The sequence below is a fragment of the Aphelocoma coerulescens genome, chromosome 4, assembly GCF_041296385.1.
Source record: "Aphelocoma coerulescens isolate FSJ_1873_10779 chromosome 4, UR_Acoe_1.0, whole genome shotgun sequence".
In the NCBI taxonomy this organism is placed as follows: Eukaryota; Metazoa; Chordata; class Aves; order Passeriformes; family Corvidae; genus Aphelocoma; species Aphelocoma coerulescens.
Window position 1 is genome coordinate 71,194,830 of NC_091017.1, and position 15,701 is coordinate 71,210,530.

A 15,701-nucleotide genomic window follows, 5' to 3' on the forward strand; every position below is an offset into this window, starting at 1 on the left:
GGGAGACTCTAGTTCTTAAAAGTCATGTACCCACTCTGAGAACTCCAAACACACTTGGGAATCTCTCAAAATACTGTGGAGCTAGTGGGTGGCACAGATTCCCTGAGATCAGTCAGTAATCCCAGCATGGGTGCTGGGCCTGTGCTGAGTCAGTGTGTATCAGCTCTTTGGGGACAGCAAGACACAAACATGCATTTTTTAAAAGAAGAATGTTATAGGCAGGGGAGGGCTGAGATAAAAAGCTGCCCAATCCATCTCCCAGAAAATAACAGCTGGCTCCAAGGTGAACAGGAGGCTGTACAAGTGCTGGAAAGGCCCTCACTAGAGGTTCTCCATCTTTTTCACACTGAATCCCATCTTGCCTTTTCTAGAACTTTCCACGTAATTTTAGGGATATGGGAGTAACCACCTGGCTATTTCTCTTCGTTTCTTCTGGGTGAGGAGTCTGCAACAGGAGTCTGTCCCCAGGAATGTGAGCAGCCCACAGTACCCTCCTGCATTATTTTAGATGCGTGTTTGAACCTGTGATAATGCAGAAGCTACTTCTCATGTCCACATCCCAAAAATGGAAAGAGCAAGGGAGAACTCTCGGTTGCATAAATGTTTTTCTCTTGCCAAGGAATCTTCTCTGGGCCAGCAACCTGCATTTTTTTCCCTGAAAGCAGCATCCTCTCTTCAGAAAACAGGTACCTTTAACTTCATTTCCCACTACATTCTGGAAATTGCATCAGGAGGAAAAAAAAGAGATTATGTGAGAGTTAAAGGACCCAATTTTTCGAAGCATAAATTCCTGCAATGTCTAAGCCAACAGTGCACTTGTGATAGGCTGATTTTCCTCATGTGAGCAACCACCTCTCCAGAGTTACTGTCTAGACTAATACGACCCTGGATCACCATGGGGCAATGGGTTCACATCTAGGGAATGTGGCTGTCATATAAGGAGATTTTTTAATAAGCAATTTGAAAGAAATAGTTTCTCAAGACAAAAAAAGGAAAAAATCTCATGGATTTGTATCAACTTTACAATATAGTTGAGGCAAAGAAAGGTTTTCTAGTAGCATTAGATGAAGAATCCTTTTGACAAAGAGGTACCAAGGCTTTCTAGAGTGTTTTAAAATGCATGCACTATGCAGGCAGACAAATGTAGCTGCAGCATCCTGGGCTGTTAAAGCTGAATTACAGCTTTTGCTGTGATACTTACTTAACCTCTCCAGTTGAAATTTTTTTCATACACTGTCCTGGAACAGAAATTAATTCAGAGAAAGCACTTGAACCAGAATTTATGCACTGGTGTGAGAACAAAACAAGCCTACCATTCCCTGTTCGTTCCAGTGATTTTTTTGAGCCTGAAATGCTCCCACTTGGCTCAGCTGCTTTTGTATTTAAACTTGAATGGTTTTGAGTCAAAACTAAAGAACATCTGTTTGGCAGTTTTAAAGCTAGAAGTATTTCACATTTTTCCCTTGATGTGCACAATTTGATTCACTGCCCTGTTACACTGATGCTACTGGAGGGGCTTTATGCATGGTTTAGAAGACAGATTGGTGGTGTGGGACACCCGGGATGGCCCGTGGCAGCCAACAGTGCTGTTGGGCTGGGGCAGGGCCAGGAGCCACAACCTCCTTACTGAGGCATTTGTGAGAGGCGGTAGCTGTCAGCTTCTGGCTTAAACTGAGTTCTGAGCTCAGCAAGAGCTGCTGCCTTCCAGAGAGGCAAAGTACCTCCCATCAGCCAACCAGCTGCATGACCTTACTTCTTTGGGAGTCAGGATTGCCTGGTTCCAGACAGGTTTCCCTTCTGAGGAGAGAAAAATGAATCACTTCCAGACCAGCAGTGTAGCCCTCCTTATCCTGAACCTCCAGAGTGCTTCCCATTATTCTCCTCATTCTCCTCACTTAGACCTGCCAAGCTGCTTTTCTGCTCCAGGTCTGCTAAAAAGAAAAAAAAAAAAAATTAAAGCACGTGCATATTCTGGAATTTTAAAATTCTGAGAGAGAAGAAAATATTTGCTGTTTTACTATCAATTATTTTATTAGTTGGACTGTTTCTACTCAGTAAACTATTTTATTTATTAGAGGAAGTGTCAGATGTATGTTTTTTAAAGGCTGTAATTAAGCAGAGTCAGGAGTCAAAAAAAGCAGCATTCAAAAAGCCTGCTGCTTCCCATTAACTAATAGCAACTACCAAAACAAGTGGTTTTTTATAGACCAGGTCTAGATATAAGTGTAAAAGTATACTGGAGAGCAGAGGCACATATTGTACTTAGACATCTCATCTTCATGCCATAGAATGCCCTACTTGGCAATTTCTTACAAGATGGAGTTGAAAATTGCCACTTTCCAAACACTGAAATTACACTGAAATTAATTAGGATTAAACTGTCACCCTTTCCATAAAAATGGGCTTTGAAGATCTATTATGCCATGAGTCACCTTTTATCTTGAGATCAGCTATTTAAATTTGATGCAGGCTACACTTTTTTGGCTAGCATTTTCTATCTAGGTGGAAAAGAGGCTGAATATTGTGGTAGGGGATGTTTCTCAACCCATTAATTATGGCTCTTCTATCTTCTAACCAGTGTTAAATTGCAAATGTCATTGGAGAAAATGAGAAGGGTATAAAGGTGGCAGAAATGGTAACTTTCCAGAATAAAGAAAATATCATTTTAAGACCCCATCTTCTGAGACAGACAAATGTCAAAAAAATACCTTTATTGCACCAGAAAAAAAAAAAAAAAAAAAAAAGCCATAAGAAAATGTTTGGACACTGTTCATGTCACACCATACTATGTTGGCATTTCCATTTGACATGCAGACGTCAGTTTCAAGCGTAGCTGTGAACTACAGATGTTTTTAAAATACAGGCTAGAGGAGAATAGATTTCCATTCAAAATAGAACCTGTTCTGAATGTTTATTTCAGGTCTAAAAAGGACTGAGATTTACAGTCATACAGACAATTTTCCAGCTGTGCTAACAATGACGGAAAGAGAGAACATAGTGAGGTGCTCCCTGTCCTTTATCTTTCAAGCTGGTTTTGAAACCTCCAAACAGAAATAATTCCTCTGTTTCTAGAGACCAGCTGTTCAACAAGAGGTGGGAAATGAAGGGAGCAACAGACAAGCAGCTTTGAAATCTGTTCGTATTGGCATGGCTGAATTGTATTAACTCATCACCTGGCCAACAGCATGTAAAATATAACACAGTTCATAGAGGATTTTCCCACCTGTGCATTCCTAAGTACATACAAGAACATTTATTATACTATCTTTTTTCTGTCTCTCTGATGATAGACATAAAACCAAGTGTGACTGCTGGGGGGCATCCTTCGTCTGAGTAACAGACTTGCAGTGGCTGGGGCTCTCCACAGAATCACAGAATGGGTTGGGTCGGAAGGGACCTTAGAGATGATTTAGTTCCAACCTCCCCACCGTGAGCAGGGTCAATGTGTGCCACTTTTTGTTGGTTACCATCTCCTTCCAGAGTCAATGCTGATGTTGAGGAAAGGTGGCTGAACTGAGGATAGATTAAACAGGAAGCCAAGTTCCAGGCACTGTCCAGCCAGGAGCAGCCACTCACACAGTAAGCAACAACAAAAGGAATTACTGCACATCAAACCACCTACTTCGTGCTGTGCTACTGAGGAGCACCTGGATACAACCACCAGACCAAAATCCACCAGCCTCCCTCAAAGGCATCTCTACTTATGGGAGACCCAGACCACTGCCTGGAAATCCTCCTCCATATGTGCTTTTACATGGCCTCTTCGCTAAGTACATTTTAGTACTTTGCATTCATGTGCTGGGCTAACATCACATAAAATTTTCATATAATCATTGTTATTCCTCTTCTACTCTTAGGAAGGAGAATGTAACATTTGGAGAGCATTTATAGCTAAATGAATGATGTTTCTGTGTCAGACACATCAGGCCAAAAACTATCTTCCATTTGGAGGAATGAGTAATAACTTAAGAAGATCCTTAACTTCTGCAAGAGTTGTGTCCTCAGTCTGTGAACTACTCCCCAAAAATGCATCTACACTGGCAGTTATGACTGAGACAAAGGATCCCATGTTCTCAGCCACCTCCCTGCATCTGCATCTTGCTTGTCAGCACCAGCTTCCACACCATTCTCCTCAAACCTCCATCCAGCTCTGTCTGCAAGCTGTCTTTCTCCATTAAGTCAGATCTCTAGTTGTGGACAGCAAAGACAGGAGGAACAATGCCGTGTGGGATTGCTACTCACCACAACCCACACTTAGGTCATGCAAGCTGCAGCAACCGGATGAACGAAGTATATCATGTACTTCAGAAAAGCTTCTGGGCTCAGACTGAATGGCTGCTGAAGGTTGTACTTATGCTAATTTTTTCATAGGCACCTACAAAGTTGGAGATTGAAAGTGATCCTGAAGTTTTCTGTAATTACCAGGCATTTTCTTAGCCTTCTTGCACACCTGGTCTCCAGCTGGGGCTAACAGAAATTCTAAACTCTCTCAAGCTGAAGGGCTTTGTTTACCCTTGTGGTCAAAAGCTCCCCAGTGCCTTAGAAATAGCACTGTTAACTCCAGCCAGCACCCCAGAGAACATCATTTATAATTCCCAGGCCAGGCCACAGAGCAGCAGGGAACTAATAACTGAGACCTGGAGTTTGAGCACGGGAAGCCAGCGCAGAGAGCAGGAACGAGTTTGACATGCACATGGATGTTTGAATTGTTAAGGACACACACTGCAGTGCTCTGTAACAGTTGTGTTTCCTGAGGACTTGGGGCATTGTGCCAAGTACACAGTACCCCTGTAGATCTGAGAGCAGCTTGTGTTTCAGAAAGCTTTCCTCCACCTCCAGATCTCTTTACCAGCCAAATGGGAAATGGGTGTCTCTGGGCATCTTTCCGGAAGCCTCTGAACCGATGCCTTGATGCAGCAAAATTCAACAGGTACATTCATGTACTTTTTCACCTTGGTATTTGCACTACATGAAGTATTTGCCTCACCTTTGCTGCTCCTTTGGATGCCCACTGGCCTTCTGTCTATTTACCAAAGCAGGAAGTACCTAAGTAGGAACAAAACTGTCTGACACAGCAGTAGTATCTGGCAGACATCAACATTATCTGCCTCAAGCTTTTTAACAATCATTAATGTTAACAAAAGTGTTAAGCTCTATGGGTAGGTGTCCCTTCTGAAGTTACGCCACTGAGCTGAAATTTAACCCGTCTTCACATTTCCAAAAGTCAGTCAGGCTGTCATTGAAACAATGGAATAAAATCACCAGACCTTGCTCTATTCCTGTTTCTATTTAAAGGTGATAAAGAGTTGATTTTACATAAGATCTCATCAGCGTTCCTTAGTCAGCATGATTGTTCTGGACTTCCTGGCATTCTGACAAACTGGGCAAGTAAGGTTGTTTAGGAGCTTAGAGCTGGGATGGATGGAAAGGGAAAGGAGACAGTATGCTGCCACCTTTTGGTTACAGAAATGAGAACAGGTATGATCTGGGCAGATCTCTCAAGTGGAAATTAAGACATCTATGCTTATCTTCTGTAATAAAACTACCTGAAAGCCCAGATACTGCAAGATGCATCCCTTCATGTTCTAAACTGTTGCCATAAGCTTAGCTCCCGTATTTTACATTTTTTTCAGTCTTGCTTGAACTAATTAATAATTATCAAGCCATAATTAATAATTTATCTAATTTAAAACACAAAGGCTTGAGTTCTCTCACCTAAAACTAATGCTTTGCATCACTAAACTGATTTGAGGAACATACAAGATCTTATGAATTAGTAGCTTGTAAAAGTAAGTGACTGTATGTCATGATTCCTGATACTTTCATTACTAGGTTTGCTATCAGTACTTTACAAATTCAGCTTTAACTACTTGAATGAGATTTTCTGTGCTGGCTGACTGCTGAGGACCTGAAGGGTATTTTGTTTGCTTGTTTATTAAAAGATTGGTTCAGCTGTTTATGAGAATAAAAGATTGAAGAATTGCCATCTTAATAAAAGGAATGAAAGGCTGCTCTGTTAAAAAGTTTGTGCACCTCCTAGTTTGATGCAGAACCTCAAACTTTAGCAGAGGAACTCTCTGTATCAGGGATGTGCTTCTCACTGCTCCTATGAGTCACTGTACAAATTTGGGCCAAGTGATGAGCTGTGAAAGTCTCAGTTTAAAAATGTTCTGTAAAAACTTATGGGAGCCTGTGAGTTCAAGTCCATGAATGTTCTCTTACTTTCTGCTCCCATGAGCCAGAGGCTCTTTACATTTACTTCATTTATAAGCATGCTGCATCCTCATGCACAAAAATCCATCAAACACTTGATTTCTTCTTTCTCAGTGCTGGCACTGAGTTCTCTTCTCCTGACATAAGGGTACTGTAAAGGGGGATCCTGTCTGCCTGTACTGCAGAAGGGACAGGAATGCTCTGACCACTACCAAAGCTGTGTTGGTAGGCCTGTAATGTCCTGTTCCAGTGACACATTGGTCCTTGAGGCCTGAAGCACTTGATAGAGTTTCAAGATCCAGCTTTGGGAGTGCTTGATAGGGTGCTGATGGTCTCTCAGATGGAACATGGGGACAACAAACCCTAAGGGTGTCTGGCTGTGAGATCCCCCCACAGGACACTGCTCATGCAGTGAGCAGCACTTTGGTGCAGCTCCCACCTGGAGCAGCCACAGCCACTCAAGCACAGCAAAGCTGTGCAGCAGACCCGAACCCGGCCCTGCTGCCACCTCAGGCCGTTGTCACACTTCACACATGGATGCTCATGCAAAATGTCCCTGTCTCATCAGAGCTTGCAGACCTGTAATACACTAACAGTGCCATCCTACACCACCTGCTGCACACACTCCACTGCCTGCTGCACCTTGAGGAGTTCCAGGCTCTCCTGCCATTTGGAAGAGTATCCAGAGGTCTACAGACCTGAGAAAACCACTAGGAATTATCTTTTTTATGTACTCATCACTCACTGACAGTCCCAGCAGAAGCACTCAACAGCTTCCAGACCCTGTCATATAGAGATCAAGAAGGAGACCTTCAAGAAGGCTGTTGGTAGGAATTTTAAGGCAAAACAATCCCTCCCCTATGTGTTATCACTTCTTCAAGGCGTTTAGCTCCATCACCCATCAGGAAAAGGATGAGAGGAACTGATTTTATCTTGCTCTTTTTAAGAAGGGAAGTAGTGCAATGAATTACAGTGCTTAATCTCTCAGGGTAAGGGGCATCCTGTTACCTCTCACAGGACAGGATCACATTAACCATCTGGGTGGGAAACAGCAAGACACATCCTTCCAGAGCTAAATGAGGCCTCATTTTCCTACCAGCAAATTCCTCTAAGCCTTTTGGCAACCAGAATTCCTCCTCTCCATCTCAGCACTTGTCTTCCACACACCTCATGAGCTGTTTTTCACTCGTCATTCAAATAAAGACATTTAACCTACATGCTCAACACCAGCACAGGCACACACTGAAGGCCCATCAGGGTAGAGAGGCAGAGGAATACCAGGACCTGCTAGAAATATTTGAAGAAATGATCTTTTTTTCTCTCTCTCTTCTTTCTTTTTTTGCTTTTTTTCTCCCTACACCACTCTTCCATCATTTTTAGGGAAGCATATCTAGCTTGTTGGCATAGAGCTGTATATAGCAACTCAGTGAACAGAATGGACCATGGTATGGAGATGAGTCAGGATTTTGTGATGAATCAGATCTTGTCCAGAGAATCCTGGCTTGTTTGTTGCAGACAGTGAACACGGTGACTGCAGGAGGAAAAAAAGGTGTTCCAGGCTAAGGCATTTGTATGCGGCTCAGGACTGGATTCTATTTTTGTCCTTCTCACAGACTCCTAAATTAGCCACTTAAAAACCCATTTTTCATGGCCAGCCATGAACTAGGTACAGGGTTTTGATGAAAGCCTAAATTCTAATCTTGTGCTTTTATGGCTAAAAATGTAGCTGCAATGTAATGTAATTAGCTGTAATGCTATTTTCTCCTTAATTTATGGGGATGTTATCAAAATACACTGAATTCTGTTTGTGAAACTCTCAGCTTCTACCCTGTTGTATATCACTGAAAAAATGCATAACAAAACTGATAACTCTGCCTTCAGAGCAGGATTTGAACAGTAAGTAGTAAGGCATGGAGTCCCATGTCAAGCACCAAAAAGGGAACAAAATATTGAAGAGTGGCTCATTAAGTGACAACTGTCCTTTCTGTCCACTAATGAGCTCCTGTCATTAATGACTACCTTGCAATCAAATACAACAGAAGGCAAATCAAAATTTTTGCAAACAATGCAATTCCTGGCATCTCCTAACTGCAGAATGCTTGACTTTGCAGCCTTAAAAGCTTTTAAAGCTTTTATATTATTTTTGTGTGGAATTTAAAAATACATTACGTAAAACAAAGCATTAAGAACATAAGAGGAAGCCTTGTAGATTAAAAGTGCATCAAGAGTGATTTTTTGAGACAGGGTAACACATGTACAAATCTCATAAAATGGTACAAATCCCTTTTAGCAGGGATTGAGTCAATACAATCCACTGGCAAGTAGAACCACACCAACAGATATCAATAGAACATGTAAACCAACTTTATGCCCTCTGAAGAGCCCTATAAATATGTTCATCAGGACATCACCTCAGTTACTAGAATACAACAAAAGTCTTTATGAAGTCATAACAATAATCTTTTTTTTTTAAAGAAAGAGAATTCTCAGCACATCCTACTAATCTGAGTTAATTTACTGCATCTATAATGGATATGCAGTATCAGTTTGTTCCGAGAGTAGCAATATCTCAATAATTCATAAACAATCACATACAAATATTCTAAGACTGCCTGCAAAAGCTGCAACTTTGTAATTTATTATTACAGTTCTGGAGGAAATCCAACCATGCTGAGAAAATCCGTGCTGGAAAAGAGAGTTTGGAAGGAGAGGTAATATGTTTTATTAGATGAAATCAGACCAAATACAAGGACTATAAGCCTGAAAGTGTTTATTTTTCCAATTATATCTGATAAAATATAATTATGTTTTGGTACAAGCCTAACCTTTCTCACAGATTACAGAAGGATTACTTTAAAAGTAAAGCATTTGCAAGAAACACTTGTACAATAAAGCCAATAAAGCTTAAGATAACTTACAAGTGAAAAAAGATTAGAAGATTTATAATAATTTACATTGTTCTCTACATAACTCTAAAATTGTGTAGTCAGCTAGTAATCTTCCCCTGCTTATCTGGATTTTTCTCATAGCAATGAAAAGAGCAAAAATAAAAAATTTTGAAGTGTTATTTCAAAAACAAAAATAGGTGCAGAGAATTCACTGGCATAAAAAACCTTGAAAGGCTTTCAGTTCATTTTATCTTTAAGGGACTACAGTTCAAGTTCATAGTATCCCTTAAACTATGAGAGATGTTTTGATTTCAGCCAGACTCCTCAGATATGTTTATCTTGTCATGGTATTTGGAGGTGTCTGCCTTTTATTCCTACTGTAATCTGTGTTTTTCAAAAAAGACTCCACTTCTCATAGCAGAATCTGAACTAACACCAGAGATCTTAACTGTTAGGCACTAACTGGTATTTATGGTTTATTCAGACAAGCTGGAGAGCTGGTGAATTTTTATAAATTTTTGATTAATGATTTGCATTAATTTTTTTTTTGTGTGGGTGTGGGTGTGAATTCTTAGACTTTATGCTGGGAACTTAAGCAAATACTGACATAAGGAATCTCTCTTTTAATTATAAGAGTAAGAAATACATCAGCAGTAACTCTGGAAGGCTCACTGGGTCAGGAGCTACCATTAAAAGCAGGAAATTTTGTCTGTGAGAGTTATCAACTTCTAACTTTGAGTATTTCTATCTTGTTTTGCGACCACTGTTGATACTGACCAGGATTCAGAGCAGGCAGAGATGGGCTGTGAAATCAAAGTTCTCCACTGACTCACAAATATGGAGTTTCAGGCCCAGATACCTACATCTCCTAAATCACACCTGGAACATCCAGCTGTACCACACAGGGAGTATCTCAAACTGCAGAAAAGGGCGCATGTAACACAATACTGTCAGGTAACATTTAGATACTGTAATTCCTATCCAGATATTTTAGCATGTCCTTTCTGTGCCCCCCCCCCCCCCCCCGGCTTTTAAACTCTTTTCAAGTGTTCAGTGTGGGATCTATGAAAAAAAAAAAATCAGGTCTCTTTAATTTATACAGTGACACAGATAATGGTCCTTTTTGAGAAAACAAGGGCTGGGCTGCAGTCTGTCAGATGGTTTGAAAACTGGCTGGATGGCCAGGCTCAAGGAATGGCTGACATGCAGTCAGTGGAGAGCACAATGTGTGTCAGATGGTGACACCGAATGCACCCTGAGCAAATTTATGGATGCCAGATTAAGGAGTGCTGACATGAGGACTGGCAGAACTTAATCCAGAGAGATCTTGATAGATTTGAGAATTAGGCTAACAGATACCTCAAGCTTGATGGAAAACCCCAGGCATGAGGACAGGTGGGAAACTGGCTGAGCATCAGCCCAGGAGAAGGACCAAGGAATCACAGTGGTGTCAGGCTGAGCACAAGCCCATCTAGGCCAACAGTGCATTCTCACTGCAAATAATGCAAACTGCAGCCTGGACTCCATTGAGAGGTGTGGCAAGGAAAGCATTACCCTACAGTCATTAAAACAGAGAAATGAGGAGCAAAAAAATTGTCACAGAGGCTGAAAAATTCTACTTTAATGCAAAGTTCATCCAGTTTGCATAAAAAGAAAGAGGAGAAGCTTTCCATAGAAATGGGCGTAGTCTAGCTGGAAAATTAGAAGGTAGCAATCCTTGCCAGAGCAGTGACTTTGTGGAATACTCTTCTGCCTTCAGCAGCAGGATAAAACAATCAAGCCAGTTGCAACATGGAGTTTAATAGCTTATAAAAAGACTGATGTAATAATGTGGCACATGACAGCAAGTGGTCATGTAGGACATCTCATCCAGTCCTACATTCCTCAATTCTACATGCACGAAGAGTGATTAAAAATGAAAGAAGATAAAGAACGGTTTCTGAAACATAATAAAGAGGGGGAGAGAAAAGGAAAGAAACTTATGGGTGCTGGCAAACAAAGTCCCAGAGGATTATGAAGAGAGAAGCATTCTTCCTTGAAAACTTGGTGATTTCCTTGTTGGAGATCACAGCATTGTCTCAACATGCTCTGATGTCACAACCTTTAATACCCCTCATTTCACAGCACAGTTTCATTGTGACAGCTGCTGGAGCATTATGCTTCCGGCAAAATAACAATAGGATGTTTTATACAGTGTATTCCACAAGATGTCAAGTAGGAGATGATCCAAAGCAAGGCCTTTCTACCATTTGGCCATATCATCCTAAGCACAGACAACTTGAAGCACAGTGCATGGACAAATACATGACTTTGAAACAACAGATTTATTTGTGTGCAACACTTTGTGTTTTAGGTCCTAGTGGTTTTTCAAAACCTCTAATGGTTTTTAGTTTTGCACATTGTTAGGTCTGATTAATGGTATTTGTACTGCTCATAGTGATGGTGTTCTTATTTATTAAAAGTAATTGAGAGGGTAATTGAGCTCTGCATCCATAGTTTCATGTTTTAAATAACAAATTTAATTCCTCCTTTTGTTACATTAATACATTAAAAATCTTGTTAAAATCAAGAGTAAAAGAATGACAGTGGAAGAGGTGGCAAAGGCAACCAAACAGATCTGTTTCCAAACAGATGGGTGTTTCCTCAAGGATGGGATCTCTAAGGTGGGTGTGCTGCTCTACAGAGACTTCAAGGAAATTATTTCATCACTGCTGACCTTCAATGCTCAGGCCCCATCAGCCACTACCAGACATGAGAGCCCAGAGTGGGAGTGTATCAAGTGAAACTGCTCTAGAACAAGATAGAAGGGAAATTACTGTCTTCAGTTCTACCTCTCCCTCTTCATGGGCCTTTTTTGTCTTAGGTCTGAAGTCACTACATCATTTTGAAGTTTATTTGGGAGGGAAAATAATCACAGAATCATGTGGCTGAAGTTGCAAGACAGTATGACAGCAATGTAAGCATAACCCTGGACTCAGGCAGCTGGATGGAGCACCATTGAAACAATTACTGCCCATAGTGCCATGCCAATTCACAGGACAAGATGTACCAGGACATTTTTCATAGGTTTTGTCTTTATTTATCTTTATTTCTGCCAGAGGCTTTGCCTGCCAGGAAAGGGAGAGGGCTGTGTTACAGCTGACACAGGAGGTTCCCACGAGGAAGCTTTGCCTTTGACTTGGGGAAGTCAGATAATCTGGTTTTATTTGAGTAAATTCTCAGCCAGTGTTTCCTTTTAGGTCACATTGCTACAGCAAAGTTTTAAAATGGGTCAAATAAAACTCCCACACAAAATGATGCATCCACACAATTTCATTAACCCATAATAAGCAGCAGTTTACAAACTGAATTACTATAAAAATATGTAATGTATTTACAGGTATTAAAACTGACACTAAATATCATTTTATAAAATCAACTACTGCTTAATGACAATTAACTGTGCTCCTTAGACCCACTGACAAACCTCTGTTGTCAGTTACCATAAAGGATATTAGACTTGTACTACTACCAGTTACTCCATTAGTGCCCTTGAGAGCCCCAAACGCTTAACCCCACAGTAAACTTACATGCCAGCCTATATCAAAGGATAAAATTTATCCTCTTATTCTGCTTTGAAAACCTAGGAAACTGCACTTTAAAAGCATATTGAAAAGATGTGGTATTTAGAACTCAAGATACAAACATGAAAGTTCACAGAAAAGCTGTTACTCAGTCCTGATGGCAATGTTGGGGGAGCAGGGTTAATTATATGATAATACACAATCTACTGCTTTGTCTGCCTTCCTGGGCTGGCCCCTGTCAGCATGGCATGAATCACAGCCTAAAGCTTTGCTGGCTCAGACTCTGCCATACTTGCCATTGCAGGATGAAATGCCAGTGGGAACTTAGTGCCACTGCTCATGCCAGCGCTGTGTTTATTGCACATGCCTCAGTGCTTCCTTAAAATCAGTAAAGCAGCTTCTTGTTCACAGAGAGATCAATGCCAACACCAAAACTGAAACCTCTGCCTATGAGTGTACCAGATGCTGTGCTGCTTTCCCTTGAACCAGGATAACTCCAGGCTCTACCCCTGGAACATCCTGCTGAGTACACACAATTACCCTGAATATGACACGTAACACAGTGCAGGACTGATGCACCCCCAGCAGATACAAATCAATCAATCAATCAATCAATCTATCTATCTATCTATCTATCTATTTCAATAGGTTACAAGATAAAACTGCAGGTTGGGAAATTCATGGAGTTTTGGTATGAAACAAAGTTGCACCTTTCTTGAAACAATTATAAAGCAAATTCAAAGAAAAGAACCTTGCCTATGTCTGGCTTTTATTTGAATACTGTCATGACTGGATGAGTGAATCCAGGGTGTCTCCCCCGGTCAATTTTGTAGCAGACTCCAACTCTTCTCAACAATTTCATATTCAACATCACCATCTTTGAAATAGGGACCTGCAACTTAGAGGAGAAAACATCTGCAGACAATTATCTCTGCAATGCAACATCTTGAGGCATATAAAGCATTCCAGAGAAAACAAGTATGTCCTTTCCAGCTCCAGAAATCCCTGAGGAATGAGCACTTTTATATTTGCCATATTACTCTGAAAATTATTACTCAAGCGAAACAAAATTTAGGTTAAAAAAAGTAATAATAAAAAAGCACTTTATTCTACTCCAACAGAAATTGAAGGTACAAGTAGCCGGCAGGACAAAAGCTCTTACAGCTGGCTGGCACTTTGTCTTAATCTCCAGTGTCTGATGCCTCGTCAGTAAAGAGCCAAGAAGGACACATTTGCAGGTGATAGGGCTGGAGCCAAACTGACTGCAAATCTTTACATTCCAGAGACACATCACAGAATAGGCTCCCTTCTCAGGTCACACTTCAGATAAAAGCACAGAAGTGATCACAGCAGCTCAGACGAGATGGCCATGCAGCTCAGTGCTTTAACATTGAAGGTGTCCAAAAATAGATGCCTCGAGGAAAGCACAGGAACAGAATGTGTGTAATAGCCTTTCCTTAGCTTCCATCAGCCTGCAGTTAGCTCTCCTGAGAAAGCCAGCACCTAATCCCGCACTAACTTTACTGAAACAGAGCTACCCTTTCAAAGGACAGCCAGTCCACCCACCTGCACTGGTGGAGTTTGTGCCCTCTCACAGAACCAGGCTCTCTTACAGCTACTGCCTGAAGACAACCAGCTGTGCAAACGTTCTCTGATTTACGTCCCTCAACACAACTTTAAAAGGAGTTGATTATTTTTCTGCACAATTAGAAGGTGAGAACATCACTAATTTTCCTTGCTTAATTATATTTTTTTACACTATCTCATGGATTTTACCCTATTATTTTACCTAAGCATGCACCAAAGACTTACCAGTACTGCTGCCTACCTTTAGCACCTGGGTATAATCAATAGAGGGCAAAGGTTACTAGTGACAATTACACGTTGATTATATGACTTAACTAATACAATTCCTTTACAGTTATTTTTAAAGCTTTTGCTTTAATTAATTTCCTATTCTGTTTCAAATTAAATAATTTAATTCAGTTTCTTAGTTACAATTTTTTTTTCTGTACAAACTAACAGATAAGTAGTTACTCATGGACAAATAATTCCCCCCACAGCTACATACTGAACTCACATACTCAGACAGAAGTCAACTAAAATTCTGGATATTTGTGTGCTACACAAACTGCCTCAACTTTGATTTTGCTCACTGCATACAAAAGATCTGTCTTAAATCAGATTTGAGTATATGTTGTTTGATGGTACCAACAAAATGCATGATTAGGTATGGAAAAAAATTCACAATGTACTAATATATAATTTATTTACATAGAAACTCTTCCCTTCAAAATACTGCCACACTGACAGAAGTCATAGCACCCAAGAGCTGCAGACACTCAGCATTTTCGATATCAGTAAAAGTCAGGAAAAGAATACAATATAAAACTCCACGATGCTGTATTTGGATTTGATATTAAGAGAAATATTGTCACTGAAAAGGTAGTTAAGAATTGGAACAGGCTGCCCAGGGAAGTGGTGGAATCACCACTCCTGGAAGTGTTCAAAAGACGTGGAGATGTGACATTTGGTGACATGGTTTAGTGGTGGCCTTGGCAGTGCTGAGTCGATGTCTGGACTCGATGATCTTGGAGGTCTTTTCCAGCCAAAAGGATTCTGTGATTCCATATTGAGGAAATATAAAACACCTGGGCAACAATTGGTCTGTTCTCACCGAGAAATCAGGTTGTAAACAACGTCTTTTAAAGGCGGAATGTTGTAAAGAAAACGTTTTCATTCAAAAACTTAGGAGAAAGAGACCAACAGAATTTGCTCCGCACCCCTAGAACTCCTGTACTTTAATTTCAACCAGAGACGCGCTAAAATGAACCGTTTATGCTGCACTTGAAAACCTGCTGAATCTTCCGCGATTGAGGCAATTGATTAATTTTTCATAGTTAAATAACAAAGAGCCGAATCGCTAGGAAACACAAATCTATGCGCTGCGGGTTGCTGAGTGCCTACTCCCTGTGCTACGGACACCGAGGTAATCTCCTACACGGCTGAAGCACTAAACACACCAATCTCCGGGAAA